Source organism: Vulpes lagopus, chromosome 6 (genome assembly GCF_018345385.1).
Source record: "Vulpes lagopus strain Blue_001 chromosome 6, ASM1834538v1, whole genome shotgun sequence".
Classification (NCBI taxonomy): domain Eukaryota; kingdom Metazoa; phylum Chordata; class Mammalia; order Carnivora; family Canidae; genus Vulpes; species Vulpes lagopus.
In genome coordinates, this window is record NC_054829.1 from 70,832,477 (window position 1) to 70,848,344 (window position 15,868).

Genomic DNA, 15,868 nt, shown 5'->3' on the forward strand with positions numbered 1-15,868 from the left:
CCTCAGTGGACCTGCTGTGGATCAGTCTCTGCCTTACATCTCACCCAGAATACTTCCATTGAGAACACGGATCACAAGGTAGGGAGGTGCTCTGGGGTTCATGGAGCCTAGCTCTTTACTCTTCTGGGAATGAAGAATTCATACTAAACTGTCACTTACGAAAGCATGGGATTTTCCAAGGGAAACAATCTTCACGACATCAGCCAGGCAAAATGCCCTGACAGTCATTCATGCAAAACATTAGTTGGTGCTCACTATATTCAGAACCATTTTGATTATATTCGGGCTACTGAATAGTTTCCAGAGTGCCATGCACATGACACCTAGAAGTATAGGTTCCAGATTCTGAGCTGGATTTAAGTCCTGACTCTTCAATTAACTAGCTGTGGAACTTTGCAAGCAAGTGCCTTATTAGTCTCTGTGTCTCAGACCCCTGGATGGATTTGGTATCATAATAACAGCACCTAGTTCATAGGATTAGAGATGACAGATGTAAAGTGCTTGGAATGTCATGTAGTAAGTGCTCAGTAAGCGTTAACTATTATTATTTAGCATGGTCATGTTGTATCTTCTTTGACAAGCTTCATGTTCCTCATTTTCCAACAACTCAGGTACCTTAAATGGACCCCGAGTTACCTCAGGGCTGAGAAGCAGCTACTCTTAAATTTTCCTGGTCATCCAACTGGAGGGGGTTCTCAGGAGCTTCTTGCCTTTCTAGCCTCATCAAAACATTAAATTCTAAGGTGAGAGGACTCTGACCCTTGCTATTGGGTTCTGTGGGTGATGGAACAAGTGAACCATCCTATGGAAATGGCTTTGGAGTCTCTCCTCTTGAGCTAAAGATATAATTGTGGGTAGAGATTCATTCAGCTCAACCACAGGCAATCTCGGAGTACTGGATTATCCTTCATCTACATTCTGGAGTAACATCCTTGAGTATCCCAAGGACTTGGTATAAGCTATTCTGGGGAGACTTTGTGACTCTGTGTGCATCCAGCACAGGCCTTGTGTATGTGGATTGTTTCCCAGTTTCTATGGAATTTTGAAACTTGGGAGTCCCAAACTGAGAGTTTTCCCCTCTCTGGAGAGAGGTTGTGGGGCTTCTCCAGAGACTCATTACAACACTGTGATAACAAGGCCCTAGCCACTTCAAATCCCCCGGCTCATTACAACACTGTGATAACAAGGCCCTAGCCACTTCAAATGCCCCGGCTGTTGATTGCTCTAATTTTAAAAATGAAAGTTTAGGGGCGCCAGGCCAGCTCAGTGGGTGGGGCATGTGGCTCTTGATCTCAGCGTTGTGAGTTTGATCCCCACATTGGGTGCAGAAATTACTTTTAAAAAGCCTGAAGCGGGGATCCCTGGGTGGCGCAGCGGTTTGGCGCCTGCCTTTGGCCCAGGGCGCGATCCTGGAGACCCGGGATCGAGTCCCACGTCGGGCTCCCAGTGCATGGAGCCTGCTTCTCCCTCTGCCTGTGTCTCTGCCTCTCTCTCTATCTCTCTGTGACTATCATAAATAAATAAAAGTTAAAAAAAAAAAAAATTAAAAAAAAAAAAAAAAAAAAGCCTGAAGCAAAGTAAGTCAGTCAGAGGAAGACAAATACCATATGATTACACTCATATGTGGAATTTAAGAAACAAAATAAAGAACATGGGGGTGGGGATAAACCAAGAAATAGACTCTTAACTACAGAGAGCAGAGGATTATGGGAGGGGATTTGGGGGGGATGGGTTAAATGGGTGATGGAAATAAAGGAGGACACTTCTTATGATGAGCACTGAGTGTTGTATATAAGTGATGAATCACTAAATTCTACACCTGAAGCTGATATTGCACTGTGTGTTAACCAGCTGAAATTTAAATAAAAACCTGGTAAAACCCTGAAAGTGCGCTCTTTTTCCCTCCATTTGCAGAGCATGGTAACTTTGGAAAAGTGTAATGAGCCTGGTTGAGGGAGTGAAGGGTAAAATAGCAGCTAAGCCCTTTCCTAAGGGCTTAACCAGTGAGTTATGACCATGGGCGTTGTATGGCTGTGAAAGGGTGTGGGTGTGGACCATGCTCCAGGTGCTGCAGGATAATTCCTTCTCCGTCTCTTTTTTATGAATCTCTGCCTGCCCCTTGACTTCCTCATCCCCCAGCTTCTATGATCTAGCTCTACCCATGGTGGCCTTCTTGTTCTTCAACCACACTCACACCTGTCTCAGGGCTTGGGTCCTAGCCCTTGTCGCATCTGCTCAGTGTCACCTCTTTAGATGGGCTTTTCCTGTCTAATGTAAAATAGATTCCTCCTTGTCATTCCCTGTCCCCTTACCCTATTTGCTTTAATTCATAACACTATCTGATATTTTATTTACATATTTACTTTTTTTGTTTACATACTTACATATTTCTGTTTTTCCTACTAGAAGGAAAACTATGAGGATAGGGACTGACCTGCTCATTGCTCTATCTGCTATGCTTAGAACAGTGCTTGACATAGAAAAGGTGCTGAATAAATACATTTTATGAAACTGAGAAAGCAACACACCTCTTGCCCCGAGGACTTTTTGCATGGAACAGAATAGCTGTGGGTACAGTCAGAAGGGGAGTAATGAGCACTTTTTGTAGCATTTTGAAGGGTTTCAGGCTTAAGATGCTGGAGTGCCTTTTGAGAAGGGGACATGAGACATAAGAAGACCAAAGATGAATCACTTAGCTAATTTGTGTCCTCTTGGGATGATTGGTCTCTCTCTTAGAAGTAGCACCAGTTAACTCAAGATGTCTTCAGCACCTCTGATTGCTCCACTGAGACCACTTTAATATATTCTTATCTCCAGGCCTCTTATCTCCAGGCCTCAAGAAATGTGGAGGATGGATACTTAAAAATATAAACTTGCTTCCAGCCAGACCAGGTCCATTCCTTGTTTAAAGCATACCTTACACTCTGGCATCTTCATGCTTTGGCTCCTGCCATTTCTCCTAACAGGAATTCTCTTCCTACTCCTCCCACTTTCCAGTTACTACCCCCTCTTCAAGACCTGGTTCAAATTCTTTTATGAAGCCTTCACAGTCATCATGGGCAAGAACTTTTCCTTCCTCTGAGCTCCTTTAAGTCTTATTGTTCACACATTCATGACATTTAGGTATGAACAAGTGGGGCAACTCAAGAAACTAATTAACTCCGAAGTCTTTTTCTTTGGCTTCTCAAGTCTTCAGATGTCACCCTTCCCTTTGGGGCTTAAAGTCACAGAAGACCAAACCTAGATTTGATAAACAGCCTGAAAGTTCAGTAGATTCCTGGATTCCCTCCCAAGTAATTCCCAGAGAATGCTTACATTTTCTGCCATCCCTGCTGGTTCTGCAGTTTGGCTGGTCTTCTGGCCATCTTATGACCACCTTGTCCAACTGCTATTCTTTTCCCAGACTTTCCCCTCCATGTGCAAACAAAGGTCCTTCTGTTATCTGTCCAAGTGCACAAGCTCTAGCAACTACCAAAACTTCATAAAAAGCCTTGGAATAAGAAGAGGGAATTGTAGTGCAGAAAAGGGATGGGTTGGGGGGATCTCATAAGAGAACATGTAAAGAACAAGTGGAAGTTATTATTTTTAGAGTGCACTAACCATAAATCTAACAGGTATTTAAAAAAATTTTTTTTACACTTTCCTCATCCCTCTTTCTACTGCCATATTGCTAAAAATCTTGCCTTTAAGTCATGCAATGCCATCCCCATACCTCACTCTGCTCCATTCACCTCTGGATGCAAGATCCTGATCTCTGAGGCCTAGTGAGATGTGAAAACCCCATTTGGGCCCAACGACATTCTATTCAACAGAGATGGATCTTTCCCCAATGTAAACCATTTCAATGTCTTGATGAGCCGTATAGCTCTGCATGGTCTTAAACCACAGAGGACATCATTTTGGCTTTACTGCAAGTAAAGCAATTGAAATGTTTTCCCCAAACACACAAACTAACAAATACAGTATAGTCTCCAAATTGAATCAGAAAATTGCTGGCAATTTTTAAATAACTTACCTTGGCTTCTAGACATTAGATATTTTTTTAAATATTGTGGTTCAAACTCCTCAGAACACTCTGGTATATATATATATATATATATATATATATATATATATATATATATAGGCTTTATTTATTTATTTTTTTTTTATATATATAGGCTTTAAATGTGTTTTATTTCTTACAGAAGTCAGCAGAATAGTAAAGCATCTACGAAGAGAATGGTGGTGGCATCCAAGTGAAGGCCTGGGGATCTGTCCCTCCCTTTTGAAGGCATAAGGTGCGTAGGGGCATGGGTGAGTCGTGTTGATGCAGTTTTGGAATATCGGTGAGGTTTGGTGGGGTGGGGTGGGGGTGCGGAGCTGGTGACCAAGAAAGAATTTTGAGATGTCTTTGGTGCAAAACGGTGGTTTTATTAAGGCATGGGAACAAGACTTATGGGCAGAAAGAGTTGCCCTGGGGTTGTGAGAGGTGGCTGATTATATACCTAGGAATTGGGGGAGGTAAGGAAAAGAGAGGTTTCAAAAGGATTTTCATATTAAAGAAGACTCACAGGATGCCAGCCTTGCCATTGTCAAATTAAGGTTGTTTTTCCTTCTAACAAGGCATAAACATTAAGATAGTTGGGAGTTTCCCGGATCAACATTACACTCTGCCCGCTTGAAGTATCTGTCAATGGGCTGCAGGTTATAAGGACATTTATTTGGAGGGGGTGCCTGGGTGGCTCAGTTGGTTAAGCGTCTGCCTTCAGTTCCGATCGGAGTGTCCTGGGTGTTGTGCCCAAGATTGCGAATCCGAGAAACCACCAGGGAGCCGAGTCTGATACAAGCACACGAGGGTTTATTAGCAAGCTCGAGCTTGGGTCCAAGTACACCAGACACAGCGGAGCAGGGACTTGGACCCCGAAGTGGGTTCCAGCTGGGTTTTTATGGGCTGTCTAGGGGATTTTCAGAAGGGAGGGAGGAATTTTTTTTTTCCAATATGGGGGAAAGGGTGGGGGAGTTTCTTAAGATCTGATATGGGATTCTCTGCCGAGGGCAATTCTGAGCTCTGTTGTCTTTCTGATAGGGGATTCCCTGCCGAGGACATTCTGCAGTTTTTCCTGTAAAGTTCGGCTCTTATTCCCAGGGGCCTAAGATGGCTGTACTTGTGCTAATGCTAAACTTGAGGTGGAATGGCCTTAATTTTCTCAGCCTCCACACTGGGATTGAGCTCCATGTCTGTTCCCTGCTCCCTGGGGAATCTGCTTCTCTTTCTCCCTTGCCACTCTCCCTGCTCATGCTCTCTTTCTCTCTCTATCTCAAATAAATAAAATCTTAAAAAATAGAAGAAAAGAAAATGCCTTAAAGAAAGGCCATTTAGGGCAGCCCGGATGGCTCAGTGGTTTAGTGCCGCCTTCAGCCCAGGGCATGATCCTGGAGACTCGGGATCGAGTCCCACATCGGGCTCCCAGCATGGAGCCTGCTTCTCCCTCTGCCTGCGTCTCTGCCTCTCTCTCTCTCTCATGAATAAAGAAATAAAATCTTTAAAAAAAAAAAAAAAGGCCATTTAATTGTATCTACATATTGATAAAATGCTTTGTTCTTGTAAATTACTAAAACATTTGTAAACTGAGGGAGACTCCTGTCTTTCAGGATTGTGATCTCTATAACTTAATTATTTGTTTTTTCCTTTCCTTAGCTTTAGGGCAGCCAGGAGTGCCTGCGGAATGTCACACATATCCTACCTGGGATGGGGATGGAGGGTTGCAGGATGTCTGCTTCTGCTTTGTCCTCAGCTTGCCTTCTGTTCTCTTATCAATGTTTGAGAGGGAGTCACACTAACAAAAATATACTTGTATGATGAGCATTTCAGAAAAAACATTTTATTAATCTCTGTGAGAAATAAGACTGCAAGGCCAGAAATGCTCTCCCCAGTACATTCACTCCCTTTGCCCTCTTCCTCATCTGAACCACTCCCTGAGATCTCTTTGACCCTTCATAACAGAGAAGGGTGTTCTTCCATCTTCAGTCAGCGTATGTTTAATCTGGAAAGTCTAAGCAAGCAGGCATTACTTTAGAAAGAGATAAAAATTTCTCTCTGGTCATGCTGCAAGTCAGGGAGTAGACAGTGGTCTGCCTACTGGATGAGCCCAAAGTCATCCAAAATTTCAGGGGCAGTCACTCCCTGGGTAAAACTATCCTTCCTGGGGCTGAGCCCCTGGTAACCAGGAGACAATGGAAATCATGAGTTGTACTTCCTTCCTCTACCGCCAGGAGTCTGTCACAAGCTGGTGAGCAAGGCCGGTCAGGAACACAGTAAAAAGCTAGAGACACCCAAGAGGTGCTGTAAATACTTGAATACTTGCCAAAGAGCTTAGAAATGAAAAAAATGGATGGTTCCAAATCACTGTTTTTTAACCTTTTTTCGAGTCACAAAGCCATTTGAGAATTTGACTCTTCCCACTTTCCTCCCAATCTACATAGACATACTCGTTTGAATGTAGTTTAAGGGATTTCCTAGAACACCCTGAGGTTCATCTACGGACCTTCTGCTCTAGACTACTAACTCTTGGAGGGCAAAGATTGGGCTTGTTCTCTGATGTGTGTTCAGCACCTGTTAAAAGTGCCTGCCATATGAGCAGTGTCAATAAATGTTTGTGGAGTGGAAGAGAGCAGAAGCAAACCTGCATTTGCCTGGCAAAAGCCAGTCTGGGCTGAGTACATGCTAGCGGCATTAGCACCTCAAGAGGCTTTGGTAGTGACTCCTTATCTCTATTTTTGATATGAAGGTTGGTTAAAGCATCTGACTCCTGATCTCAGCTTGGGTCATGATCTTAGGGTCCTGGGATTGAGCCCTGAAAGTTGAGAGAGTTGGGCTCCCCACTCAGTGGGGAGTCTGCTTGCCTGTCTGCCTCTCTCCACTCACATGCACACACATACTCTCTCTCTCCAAAATAAATGGATAGGGATCCCTGGGTGGTGCAGCGGTTTGGCGCCTGCCTTTGGCCCAGGGTGTGATCCTGGAGACCCGGGATCGAATCCCACATCAGGCTCCCGGTGTATGGAGCCTGCTTCTCCCTCTGCCTATGTCTCTGCCTCTCTCTCTGTGACTATCATTAAAATGAAATGGATAAATTTTTTTTAAAAATCTTAAAAAATCACTTTCTGATGAGAAAAGTGATATTGCTTCCTCAGCCGTCATACTTTGAATTTAAAAACAGAAGCCTATTAGAGCTAGATGACTAAAGGTGCGTGTGCACAAGTGCACGCATGTGTAGGGCAACGAAGAGAAGTCACAAATAACGTTGTTGATCTTTTCAAGTATAAGGTTGAGCAAATGATGTCAAATATAAAAAAATACATGCTATATGAATTTCAAAGACACGAAAAACTAACCCATGGTGTTAGAAATCAGGATAAAGTTCACCTTTGGGACGGGCAGCTTGAGAGGGACATCTAGGGGAGAGTATTTACTTTATGGTAATCCACTGAGTGTATGCTCTGTGTGCATTTCTGTGTATATATATATTTAAATAAAAATTCAAATTCTCAAATTCTACACTGTGGATTCCTGATTCCAAGTGCAAGAAAAATATGTCTAAGAGGGACAACACACTTTAGGCTTAAGCAGGAAGGACATGAGCTGGGCTCTGGAAATTAGGTGTGTGAAGACTTTCCCAATGGTAGGACATATGGGGACACAGGGGCAGTATGGGGCAGGGTGAAGATAATGGCTAGATTGAAGTAAATGATGTATATGGACTATGTAAGGTATGAGCGGAGACTGGGAGGTAATTCTGGGAGAGACTAAGGGTAGGGGTCTCAAGTGCCAGGCTCAGCAGCTTGGGTTTTTCTTTCAGATAATGGAAAATCACTGACGATTTGGTATATTGATAGCAGTTAGGATGTTAGAGAGGATGGTATTGAGTAGCGTGCAGTGGTAGCATGTAGTGGGGCTGTAGATGGGGGTAGATGGAGGACGATGTACTGTGAGATTCTCTAAGATATGTCCGGTAGTACTGATTTTGGTTAGTGTTCCTACTCTAGTTCTTGCTAGTTTAGACATGTTTGGGTTTGTATTCTTTCCCAAGTGGGCTTCAGAGGCATCAGGCTCAGGCAGTGGCAATTCAGAGACTGCACTGTAAATTGTGCCCCTGAAGACTCCCTATGATTGGATCCTTCTCAGATAGTCCATGCTCTTACCTGAGCCAAACCGGCCCCATTTTCCCCCTGTGGGGTCCAGCATGGGACCCAAACAGGAGACCTTTCCATAGTATTGCCCCTTTTGGCCCTGAGAGTGCAGAGTCTGCTTGTGCAAGCCCCCAAGCCTGGGGCTGCTCTGTGGGCAGGACATGCTGAGGGCTGGCCAGCCTGCCTCATTTAGGCTAATGTGAGTATTGCTGAGTCCCGTGTATGACAGTTACTCTGAGTATGCTGACCCCTCTGTAGAATGCAGATGGTGGAGGACAGAGGGGGTTGATTCCTTCACTCTAGGAATTCTAGGACTAAGCAGGGCTAAGCAAAATTCCCATGTACAGAACTATCTTCCCTTTGTCTTTACTTTTGGTACTCAACTAGGTATACTGTCCAAGGAGAAAACAACTGATTGAGGCAGAACTATGGCCTGGCAAGATATATTAGTGGGTTGGGTGGGATGGTCAATATCTCAGTAGGGACAAGGAAAACAGAATTTGTTCTTTGCTAAAATTAAAGAATAGCAGAGCTTCTAGAAATAATGGCAACATCTTATGATTTCCTAATGCACTGCATATGAATTTTTTTCCATTTTGAATTTCTCAATCAGGCTATGAGAAAGATGAGGAAAATAGCATTATCCTTGATTATCATATGAGGATTCATGTACATATGTCCAGAAAGGGGAGGTGATTTGTCCAGTCTCAAGAATGGTAAGAGGTAGAACTTGACACCAGGTCTCTTGACTCCAAGTCTAGAGTTTTCTCTGTGTACTAGCTATATTGCCCCTTGGCAGGACTCTACCGTCCTGTAGTAAACAGAGAAGTTTAGACCTATGGACAATTTGGCCTTCCAGTCTCTGAAGAAATCTGATGGGAAGGTGGTACATGTTGGACTGAGTGGGCATGGAAGAGTAAACGAGAGAAGTAGAACAGTAATTGTTGTCTATCAGGTGAATCAAGCAAGAAGCAATGAAGACTGGTAAGGGGGCAGGGAATATGGTAGGAGAAGGGATAAAGCACTATCCAGAGAGACTACTTTGCCTTCTGTCCCCCAGCCAGTTTAGACTGTGCACATAGCACGAGAAGCTCCAGTTGGCCAATGGGTGGCCCAGATAAACCAAAGACACTTCCTCACCTACTCAGAGGACTTGTAGACCTCTCAGTGCTAGAACTGGTGGTACAACCTATAATTTTTTTTAAGATTTTATTTATTTATTCATGAGAGACAGAGGGAGAGAGATAGAGAGGCAGAGACAGGCAGAGGAAGAAGCAGGCTCCATGCAGGGAGCCCGATGCAGGACTCGCTCCTAGGACTCCAGAATCACACCCTGAGCCAAAGGCAGACGCTCAACCACTGAGCCACCAGGCATCCCAACCTATAGCTTTCTAAGTGGCATAAACATCCAATAGAATAGACTGTCCAGCTGTCCATAACATGTGCATGCTCATCAATGAAGACTTCACAGCTAGAGGGGCAATCTAGAAGATTTGGGTGTGATTCATTTCACCGGCCAGACACTGCTGGTCTAATATGGAGCTCACTGTGGCTTTTTTTTTTTTATTTAAATTATTTATTTTTTTATTTATGATAGTCACACACAGAGAGAGAGAGGCAGAGACATAGGCAGAGGGAGAAGCAGGCTCCATGCACCAGGAGGCCGATGTGGGATTCGATCCCGGGTCTCCAGGATCGTCCCAAAGGCAGGGGCTACACTGCTGCGCCACCCAGGGATCCCTCACTGTGGCTTTTGATCAAGATAATTATTATAGGGGCACCTGACTGGCTCACTTGATAGAGGATGTGACTCTTAACCTCAAGGTGGAGAGTTCAGGTCCCACATTGGACATAGAGCTTACTTAAAAAATAATAACAAAAAAATAAGATAATTACTGTACAAGATCCTAGGTGGCAGTAAAGCCAAGGTGAGCAGACCTAAACTGTAGAGGTGAAATGAGAGGTCCCCAGCAGAGGTGAACACAGAACAAACATTCTGCTGTTCCGGGTTACTTAAAGAGCAGAGCTTCTGCTATAACCTAAGGCATGTATCTTCGCTTTCATTAAATTTCTTGGTATTTCTGATATGGGGGAGTTATTTTTCACTGGGTATAGTGGCAGTTCCTCCAAAGATGTATTTTGAGAGTTGAATGGATTGTCTGGCTCCCTCAATTTATTTCCAGATTTGGTTACCAAGCTCAGCCCAGGCTTCACCCCCTGTACAATTCTTCTTGATTTTATAGACTTTGAATATATCTGCTTTTAGTAGTTCCGTGTGTGGGTGTGTGTATGTGTGCGTATGAGCAAGTGTGTCTGCCATGCCTAGGGTGGGTCAGGGCTTCTCCCTGGGGCCTTTCCTTCTGCCACATTCCTTCTTCAGGATTCTTGGCAATGATCTGTGCTACAACATGGATGAAACTTGAAAACAATATGGTAAGTGACAGAAGCCAGACTATGTATTATATGATCCATTTATATGAAATGTCCAGAGTAAACAAATCCCATAGACACAAAAAGATTAATAGTTGTCAGAGGTTGGAGAGGGTTGATAAAAATTTTCTTAAATCGATTGTCGTGATGAATGCACAACTGAATATACTAAAAGCTATTGATTTGCATACTTTAAGTAGATGCATGGTATGGTATATAAATTAAATCTCAATAAAGCTTTTAAAAAAGAAAAGATCCTTGTGCACAGTGAGTTAGCTGGTGAGACTGTCTATGTGACATGATTGCACTGAGATGGGGGCAGGTGTTGGGTACAGACTCCATGCAGGAGTGGCTGATACAGAATTCTGGCTCAGTTGAGATAGGCAGAGGTTAATTCAGTCCTCAGGACTCTGCAGTCTTTCCTTTACAGATGTATTCTTCTGGTTTTTTTCTGTCTAGTTCATAGACCTTTGGTCACCAGCAAGCACATGGTCCCTTCTATCTAGTATCCAGCCTACCCCACCTGACCTATTTGACCTTATCCCTGGAATCTATCCATTTCCTTGGCATTTGGTTTGCTGTCTAGACTAATGGTCCAGAGCTAATAACCTATGAAAGAAATTTTGCTCTCCCTTAATTTTTCCTGTTTCTGTAACTTCCCTGAACTCAGGTTCCTCCACGTGTCTTTAGACCAAGAGCTGGGATGCCTGGGTGTCTCAGTGGTTGAGCGTCTGCTCAGGGTGTGATCCTGGAGTCCTGGGATCAGGTCCCACATCCAGCTCCTCGTGGGGAGCCTGCCTCTGCCTCTCCCTCTGCCTGTGTCTCTGCCTCTCTCTCCCTGCATCTCTCATGAATAAATAAATAAAATCTTAAAAAAAAAAAAGACCAAGAGCTATTCAAGGGCAAATGTTTTCCTGCTGTCTCCAAAGACTCACATCAATCGTAGACCCTGTGACATAGCCAGCTGTCACTATGTGCTTGCTCATAGACATTTCCCTCCTACCTTCAGAGCTACAATTAAATTATACATATATATTCTTTTAGGATAAATCTAACTTAGAGTCCTACCATTGTAATAACCCCTGTTGGGGCACCTAGGGTGGCTTAGTCCGTTAGGTGGCCAACTCTTGATTTTGGCTAGGATCATGGTCTCAACGTCCTGAGATTGAGCCTGCATTGGGCTCCCTGCTCAGTGCAGCACCTGCTATAGGATTCTCTCTCTCTTTCTGCTCCTCCTTCTGCTTGCTCACATGAGTGTGAGTTCTTTCTCTGTCTCTAGAATAAATAAATCTTTTTTTTAAATTTTTTTTTATTTATTTATGATAGTCACAGAGAGAGAGAGAGAGAGAGAGAGAGAGAGAGAGAGAGAGAGAGAGGCAGAGACACAGGCAGAGGGAGAAGCAGGCTCCATGCACCGGGAGCCCGATGTGGGATTCGATCCCGGGTCTCCAGGATCGCGCCCTGGGCCAAAGGCAGGCGCCAAACCACTGCGCCACCCAGGGATCCCTAGAATAAATAAATCTTAAAAAATAATTACCATTGTTAATAGTTTGGCATATGTTCCTATGTTCTTTACATACACATGTTTATATTTTTATTATCTTTTAAAATATAAATTTTGGCATACATCAAAGAATATATTTAGCATGTTAAAAAGAAAACCACAAGGCCCTGGGACGCCTGGGTGGCTCAGTGGTTGAGCGTCTGCCTTTGACTCAGGTCGTGATCCTGGGGTCCTGGGATCCCTGCAGGGAGCCTGCTTCTCCCTCTACCTCTTGTGTGTCTGTCTCTCTCTGTGCGTCTCTCATGAATAAATAAATAAAATCTTTAAAAAAAGAGTGTGCAGCGGCTTCCTGATTGGTGAAGTCCTCCTTCCTTCCTCAGCAGTATCTTTTAGGAGAAAACTACTAGAACTTCACATTTGAGAATTTGCTGTCCCTTTTGAGCCCCTTCCATAATTTTCCTTGGAATATTTAAAGATCTGACTTCCCGAAAACCATAAAAAATATGTCTGGCCATCTTCCTTCAACATTCTAGCAAGTCAAATTGTTAACAGGGTAAAAATTTACTATGTGCTCTGCTTCTAGCAGAAGGAGCTGATGTCCTGATGCCTGAGACTGCTGGCACAGCTGTATCCTGCCTTAGATCACTTTTTCGGTCTGAATTAAAAAACATCACCCATGTCCCCTCTTTATTTTAACATCTATTCTGTATTCCTACCAGGTTTTATTTCCTGTTTGCTTCTTCTTTTATCTGCATCCAAATGCTTCTTTTCCGAAGGTTTGTGATTTCCTTCTTGTCTTATACACTACTGTTGAATACTGTAATTAGATCTAGTTCCTCTGAGCAGCAGTGTTATCTTAAAGGGTCATCCACCAGTCATGAGCTCCTAATAATCTGTTTATTTTCTTGTGACAAAATTCAAGTTCCTTCCCCATTCTGGTCTTCTATAATACAGCATTTCCCAGACTTTAGGGTTTTACTATAATTAAAATTTCAGGGGAAAAAGGGCCCAAGTTAATGTGTTTGGTAACAAAAAATGATATTTCCTCCCACCCCCCAACAGTCTTAGAATATCATCATCCTTTTTTTTTTTTTTTTAAGATTTTATTCATTTAACAGAGAGTGAGCACAAGCAGGGGCAGCAGGAGAGGGAGAAGCAGGCTCCCTGCTAAGCAGGGAGCCTGATGCAGGGCTCTATCCCTGGATCCTGGGATCATGACCTGGGCCAAAGGCAGATGCTTAATTGACTGAGCCATCCAGGTATCCCATCATCTTTTCATAGAAGAACAATAATTTAATTCTGTAAAGATTAGAAAGGACATAATTTCAGAATTTAAAAATATTGAAAAAGCATTACTTCATTATAGACCTGAAAAACCAGCTCCACTCCACAGACCCATGTGGGAAACACAGCTAGAATATATGGTTTTGCAGTGCTATTTGGACACTTTTCCCTTTCCTCTAAAATTTTAGGAAATCCATGTTGCCCAGTTTTTGTGTTAGTTACCTTGTCATTCATCAGAGGCCCATAAATCTTCTGTCACAATCACAAGCTGTCCCCCAAATCCTAGTCTGTGACACTATCTTTGTTGTCAGATGTCCGGCCTTGTGCTTGCTCTTTTCCAAAGTCACTCTTCAAATTGGGAAGATGAAAATATCATTGTAACCACAAGCCCTTCAGAGTCTTCTTCAGTAACTACCATGCCTCAGATTTCTCTGCTTGTATAATTTGTTCTCATATGGATCAATTAAAATACGAGGTTGCCAAATTACAACAAACTCTACCTCAGGCCTCAGAATACACTTGAGGAAGGGACTAAATCATTACCAAGGCCAGGTCTGCAGTGGGCTCCTACCCTCTTACAGAGTTCCTAAGAGAATGGGGTCTCATCCTCCTGGGTTCAGGGGAGGGCTCGGTCATCTGTTGACATCAATGGATCCTCCTTGGTATACTGTGTAAGGATGCATTGTTCCTGTGCAAGTGTCAGGTTGGGATTGTCCTTTCTCTTCAACCATACTGAAGAGTGATATTTGGTAGGATAAAGACAAAAGACTTTTCTACCATGATAATGCTGAATTCATGCTATGAAAAGTCGACATTAGCAAGAGAAAAAATGGTTTGTTTTATTTCATTCAGATGGGGTTGGGATGACCCTCCAAATCTCACGTCTGGTTTGCTATGAGAACGTTGGGGGCAGGACAGAGGGGGTAGATACCAGAGAAAAATGACCTTCCAGAACCTATCCAAAGAGGACTCTGTATGAATCAAAAGGTCACATGATGAGAGAAGTGATGTTTTTCACTGTTTATTAAGCCTTGTGCTTATTATCAGCCAATAGGGTTATTTTCTATCTGGTCATGAACTGTACCTGCAGTCACAGGCTTATCGTGTGATAGGTCAGAAAGGAGAGAGGTATTCATCAAGATTTCACCATCTTTTTTGGCAATGAAACCAGACTGCATTTTTAGCACACATATTTTGGTGTCTGTCCCAAGAAGGGAGTTAAATTTAGCACATTTCCTCCTCACCACTGAATAGTGCAGCAGGACGCTCCAGTCTTGGGTTACTCACAGTCCTCTATGTCTGTGTGTGGAAGCTCTCCTTGCAAACTGCTACGCCTTTGAGGAACCCCAGTGTATAGGGTAAATTGGTATCTCAAATCCTTAGAACCCACCAGGAAAGGTGTAGACCATTGTATATTCATAGTGATTTCATGGTATATTCATAGTCTCAGCCCTGAGAATGTTAGGAATGACCCAGTTAGATGGAATGTGTGTGTGGTATGTATGTGTATGCCTGTGCGTGTGTGCATGCACACACACGCCAGCAAGCATCCATATATGTGGGCCTGGGAGTGTAACCAAGGTACTCTGGGGGGACTTTCCTCAGACTCTTCTTGCATGTGGTCCTGCATTGTGTTGGGTTTGAGAAAATTAGATCAGCACGTTATGCAGGTTCCCAAAGAGAAGCGGTTCTGGAGAAAGCAGAAAATGGGAACTCTCAGGCACCATAAGCTCTCTCTCTCCACATAGGGCCTTCTGGTCTTAGCGTCAGAGACATAGGTTCCCTTACATCAGCACCTGCACGCAGGAGGCATCCGACTCTCTGAGCGGATGTGTTTGTTTAAATGAGGATGTCATGGCTAGACTCCATCCAGATACACTGAATCAACCTCTGGGGATTACAGCCCAGGAATCTATACCCAGGATTCCATCCATTCATTCATTAATTCATTCATTTACTCATGCATTCCTCATGACATGGGCAGCTTGTGTAGCATCATTCAGTGTTCACCTCAAGTCCTTTTGATTTTATCTAAGCGTTTCTTGCAGCTTTTCTCCTCGTGTGTCCACTAGGCACATGCCAAGTGTAAGCTACCAGCCTCTCTGGCTTGGAGCACTGCAGTAGCCGTAAATTCTCCCACAGGGGCCACCCCTCTCCCATACTCCATAGAGCAGCCAGGGTGGCTGGCTCAAGTCACAAATTAGATTGTCACCCTCCCTACTCCACCCTGACCCTCACTCCAGTTCTTTCCCTTGCTTTTAGGATGAGCACAACATTCTTCTGGAGGCTGGAGAACCCAGACCCCTACCCACCCCAGCCTCACCTCAGGCATCATCCCTGCTAACTGGCCTCTGCTCTCTCCAGAGGCTCCTTCCCCCTCCCTACCTCACTGCCTTGCCTCCAGGCTCAGCAGGGCTCCTCACCTTCTAAGGCCTTCCTACCTCTCTGGGTGGCCCTTTTCAGTTGCAATTTTGTATT